Source organism: Mauremys mutica, chromosome 9 (assembly GCF_020497125.1).
Source record: "Mauremys mutica isolate MM-2020 ecotype Southern chromosome 9, ASM2049712v1, whole genome shotgun sequence".
In the NCBI taxonomy this organism is placed as follows: domain Eukaryota; kingdom Metazoa; phylum Chordata; order Testudines; family Geoemydidae; genus Mauremys; species Mauremys mutica.
The window spans coordinates 47,612,274-47,618,273 of NC_059080.1; positions in this window are offsets into that span (position 1 = coordinate 47,612,274).

Below are 6,000 nucleotides of genomic sequence, written 5' to 3' on the forward strand. Positions count from 1 at the left end.
TGTACATGGTCCTAGTGGGAGCACCGGAACAGAGGTATGTATGCATGAAGTGCCGCCTAATAGAGCTGATGGAAGAAAAGATCCTAGGTCTAGAGATGCAGGTAGAAACCCTGGTAGAGATTAGAAGGGGGCTTGAGCAGCTGATGGAGCAAAGGCAAGCAGTGGCTGAAGGGGAATGCTCAGAGGTACAGGGGGAAGCAGGGGCTAAGGCCTGTAAGGGGGGAATGCTGGATGGGGAACATGGGCAGTGGAAGCATGTGACCGTGAGAAGCAGGCAGGGGAAAAGGAGGGCCAGTGAAGGAGAAATAGAGCTAAGGAACAGGTTTGAAGGTTTGGAGAATGAGGAAGGGGTACAGCAGGTGGTAGCTGACGGTGGGAGGGCAAGGAAGAAGAGAATAGCGGCTAGTCCGATAGAAAGAGGGGAGGAGTCGATGGAGACAGCACCAACTTTGGGCCCCAGGAGGATGCAGGATGTCTTAAGGGGGACTACAAGGGATGATAGGAATGGAAGGAGCTTGCAATGAGGGGGAACGGGGGATAGGTTAGCAGACCGCACTGTCACCAGGCAAAGGCAGGTCTACATGATTGGGGATTCCATACTGAGAAGGTTGGACAGGCCTGTGACCAGGGCCGATCCAGAGAACAGAAGGGTGTGCTGTCTACCGGGTGCTAAAATACGGGATGTGGACCTGCAGTTGAAAAGGATCCTAAAAGGAGCAGGTAAGAACCCGTTGATCATCCTTCATGTAGGAACGAATGACACGGCTAGATTCTCGCTGGAGAGAATCGAGGGAGACTATGCCAGGCTGGGTAAGACGCTCAAGGAAATTGAGGCTCAGGTGATCTTCAGTGGGATTCTACCTGTCCCTAGGGAAGGGCGACAAAGGGGTGACAGGATTGTGATGATAAATAGTTGGCTCAGGGAATGGTGCTATAAGGAGGGTTTTGGGATGTATGGGCACTGGGAGGCTTTCGGGGATGGGCTCCACCTGAGTAGGGAAGGAAATAGACTTCTAGGAGGGAGGCTGGCTCATCTGATCAAAAGAGCTTTAAACTAGGTATTGGGGGAGACGGTTGGGAGATGTCCAGGCACTCTCCACGCCAAATTTAAACATTGAGAGGGAGGACAACAGGATAAGAACGGATATAGCAAGAGGGAGGGGTTTGGACATAAGGAAGAGGGGGGGGATGGATACTAGACCAATAGGTCATACTGGTGGTACTGTGTCCCTACCAAATTGGGTAACAAAGATGAGAGAAGCCAAACAGCAAAAATTAGGATGTTTGTTCACCAATGCGAGAAGCCTAGGTAACAAAATGGAGGAATTGGAGCTCCTGGTCCGAGAATTGAAACCGGATATCATAGGAATAACCGAAACATGGTGGAACGGTAGTCATGACTGGAGTACAGGTATGGAAGGGTATGTGCTGTTTCGGAAAGACCGAAACAAAGGTAAAGGTGGGGGAGTAGCATTGTATGTCAATAATGAGGTAAACTGTAATGAAATAACTAGTAATGGAATGGATAATACGGAGTCTGTTGGGGCAATGGTCACATTAGGGAAGAAAACTACTAGAGCCTCCCCTGGGATAGTGATTGGGGTGTGCTATAGACCGCCGGGATCTAGCCTGGATATGGATAGAGAACTCTTTAATGTTTTTAAGGAGGTAAATACTAATAGGAACTGTATGATCATGGGAGACTTTAACTTTCCGGATATAGATTGGGGAACAAATGCTAGTAATAACAATAGGGCTCAGCTTTTCCTAGACGTGATAGCTGATGAATTCCTTCATCAAGTAGTAGCTGAACCGACGAGGGGGGATGCCATTTTAGATTTGGTTTTGGTGAGTAGTGAGGACCTTGTTGAGGAAATGGTTGTAGGGGACAACCTTGGCTCGAGTGATCATGAGCTAATTCGGTTCAAAATAAATGGAAGGATAAACAAAATTGCATCTGAGACTAAGGTTTACGATTTCAAAAGGGCTAACTTTACTAAATTAAGGCGACTAGTTAGGATTGGACTAACATTTAGGGATCTAAAGGCGGAAGACGCCTGGGATTATTTCAGGTTGAAGTTGCAGGAGCTGTGAGGCCTGTATCCCGAGAAAGGGAAAACGGTCCGTAGGTTGCAGTTTTAGACTGAGCTGGATGAGCAAGCGTCTCAGAGGGGTGATTAAGAAAAAACAGAAAGCGTACAAGGAGTGGAAGATGGGAGAGATCAGCAAAGAAACCTACCTTATTGAGGTCAGAGGGTGTAGGGATGCAGTGAGAAAGGCCAAAAGCCGGGTAGAGATGGACCTTGCGAAGGGAATTAAAACCAATAGAAAAGGTTTTTTAGCCATATAAATAGGAAGAAAACCAAGAAAGAAGTGGGACCGCTTAAAACTGTAAATGGAGTGGAGATTAAGGATAAGCTAGGCATAGCACAATATCTAAACGAATATTTTGCCTTGGTCTTTAATGAGGCTAATGAAGGGCTTAGGAATAGTGGCAGAGTGACTGATGGGAATGAAGGTGTGGGGTTGGAAATTACAATATCCAAGGTAGAAGCCAAACTTGAACAGCTTAACGGTAGTAAATCAGGCGGCCCGGATAATCTTCATCCTAGAATATTAAAGGAATTGGCAAGTGAAATTGCAAGCCCGTTAGCAATAATTTTTAACTAATCTCTAAACTCGGGGGTTGTACCGTTTGACTGGAGATTAGCTAATATAGTTCCTATTTTCAAGAAGGGGAAAAAAGGTGACCCGGGTAACTACAGGCCTGTTAGTTTAACATCTGTAGTATGCAAAGTCAAGGGAAAAATATTAAAGGAGAGAGTAGTTACGGACCTTGAGGTCAATGGCAATTGGGACAAATTACAACATGGTTTTACGAAAGGTAGATCATGTCAAACCAACCTGATCTCCTTCTTTGAGAAAGTAACAGATTTTTTAGACAAGGGAAATGCGGTGGATCTAATATATCTTGATTTCAGTAAGGCGTTTGATACGGTACCGCATGAAGAATTACTGGTTAAATTGGAAAAGATAGGGATCGAAATGAAAATCCAGAGGTGGATAAGGAACTGGTTAAAGGGGACACTGCAGCGGGTCGTATTGAAAGGTGATCTGTCGGGTTGGAGGGAGGTTACCAGTGGAGTTCCTCAAGGTTCGGTTTTGGGTCCGATCTTATTCAATCTATTTATCACTGACCTGGGAACCAAAAGTAGGAGTGGGCTGATAAAGTTTACGGATGACACGAAGTTGGGAGGTATTGCCAATTCGGAGAAGGATCGGGATATCCTCCAGGGAGATTTGGATGACCTTGTAAACTGGAGTATTAGTAATAGGATGAAATTCAATAGTGAGAAGTGTAAGGTTATGCATTTAGGGATGACTAACAGGAATTTTAGTTATAAGCTGGGGACGCACCAGTTGGAAGTAACGGAAGAGGAGAAGGACCTCGGAGTCCTGGTTGATCGCAGGATGACTATGAGTCATCAATGTGATGTGGCCGTTAAAAAAGCGAATGCGGTCTTGGGATGCATTAGGCGAGGTATTTCTAGTAGAGATAAGGAGGTGCTAGTCCCGTTATACAAGGCGTTGGTGAGACCTCATTTGGAGTACTGTGTGCAGTTTTGGTCTCCCATGTTTAAGAAGGATGAATTCAAACTGGAACGGGTACAAAGAAGGGCCACTAGAATGATCCCAGGAATGGAAAGCCTGTCGTATGAAAGGAGACTTGAGGAGCTCGGTTTGTTTTCCTTAACCAAAAGAAGGTTGAGAGGAGATATGATTGCTCTCTTTAAATATATCAGAGGGATAAATACCAGGGAGGGAGAGGAATTATTTCAGCTCAGTACTAATGTGGACACGAGAACAAATGGATATAAATTGGCAGTCGGGAAGTTTAGGCTTGAAATTAGACGAAGGTTTCTAACCATCAGGGGAGTGAAATTCTGGAACAGCCTACCGAGGGAAACAGTGGGGGCGAAGGACCTCTCTGGCTTTAAGTTTAAGCTTGATAAGTTTATGGAGGGAATGGTTTGATAGGATAACGTGATTTAGTCAATAGGTCAATAACGTGCGACCACTGGTAATTAGTACCGAGGGTCAATGTTAGGATATTGAAAGTCTTTTTCCTGAGTGTCTGGCTGGAGAGTCTTGCCCGCATGCTCGGGGTTCAGCTGATCGCCATATTTGGGGTCGGGAAGGAATTTTCCTCCAGGGTAGATTGGCAGTGGCCCTGGAGGTTTTTCGCCTTCCTCTGCAGCATGGGGCAGGGGTCGCTTGCTGGAGGATTATCTGCTACTTGAAGTCTTTAAATCAGGATTTGGGGTCTTCAACAGCTGAGTCAAGGGAGAGAATTATTTCAGGAGTGGGTGGGTCAGCTTTTGTGGCCTGCATCTTGCGGAAGGTCAGACTAGATGATCATAATGGTCCCTTCTGATCTTAAGTTCTATGATTCTATGAAGGCGATCAGGTCTCTCGCTGCTGAGAACGCCTTCAGCGTGGACGGCATGCTGAGCTCTACCGCGGCATGCGCCGGGGAGGTCACAGGCGCCAGACTCGACGGCCCTTGTGGGACCGGAATCGGCGGTGCTGGCTTAGTCGGTGCCGCGGTGGGTGTCGGTGCCGGCCGGTCCAACCTAGGCACGCTCTCTGGCTGCGGTGCGGGCGGTGCCGAGGCGGCAGGAGTCTTGGCTTTCCTTACCCTCGGGGAGAGGGAGCGCCGCGGGGCCGACTTCGGTGCCAGTGACGTCTGGCGCCGAGAGGCCTTGGGCATACCGGTACGGTACAGTGCCGAGGAGGTGCTTCTGCTCTCCGACTGAGCAGCGCTCGGTGCCGAAGATGGAGGGGTGAGAGCCGCCTCCATGAGGAGCTGTTTAAGCCTTATGTCCTGCTCCTTTTTAGTCCGTGGCTTGAAAGCTCTGCAAATGGGGCACTTAGCTGATAAGTGCGATTCCCCAAGGCACTTCAAACAGGAGTCGTGCAGATCTCCTGTCGGCATTGGCCTCTGGCAGGCCGAGCACGGCTTGAAACCCGGTGAGCCGGGCATGTGCTCTGGCACCGGGTGCAGGGAAGGGGCTAATCCCCGAACCCCTCTAACTATTACTACACTAACTATACTATTAAACAAGTAAATATGACATTATATATATATATATATATAAAGAATTATAACTATGTACACAACAATGAACGAGAAACTACGAGTAAGCTAGGGAAGTGGAGGTCAGCTGAGCCGCGCTCCACTGTTCCAACGACCGACACGGGCGGTAAGAAGGAACTGACGGGTGGATGGGTCGGCTGGGGTATATATCTAGTGCCATAGTGACGCCACTCCAGGGGGCGCCCAGCCGACTCAACGAGTGTTGATAGGGTAAAAGTCTTCCGATGAATGTGCATGCAGCGCGCGCACACCTAACTGGAATGGATATGAGCAATCACTCGAAGAAGAACTAGGCCTTCTGTTTTTCAGGAGTCATTAATTTCATTTGGGGGAGTTACTTTTAGCAATTTTTGAATGCTATGTAGAAATGGCAGGTTTCGAGGCTCTTGCTTTGACACTGTAATGGTAAGACTGTTTGGGTACTGCACAAAATTCTTGTATAAGTAGGATCTGTGTTAATTTTTATTTTATAAACACATACAGGTTAGTTTAAGCTTTGTATCCATGTTATTGAAACTTTGGTTCAGCATGTAGTGCATTGTTCCCTGGGGCACGTTAACATACTGTGTCAAACAGCACTACAGTAAAGCACTCTAGGTAAACTTTAGTGCGCATGTTAATGCACAACACCAGGAGAATCAGGCACAACACATTAGTGCGCTTTAGAAATCATAACCCCCTAATCCACATTCTGACTCCATGTGGACAAGCCCTTAGGTACAAGTCAGGGTGCAGGGACATCGCCTATATAACCAAACTGCACTGGGAAATGTGTGAAAGGAACACAAATTGAGTAACTGGTGTCTGGCCAGTGTTGATTGGCTAAACATCAATTTCTTTTT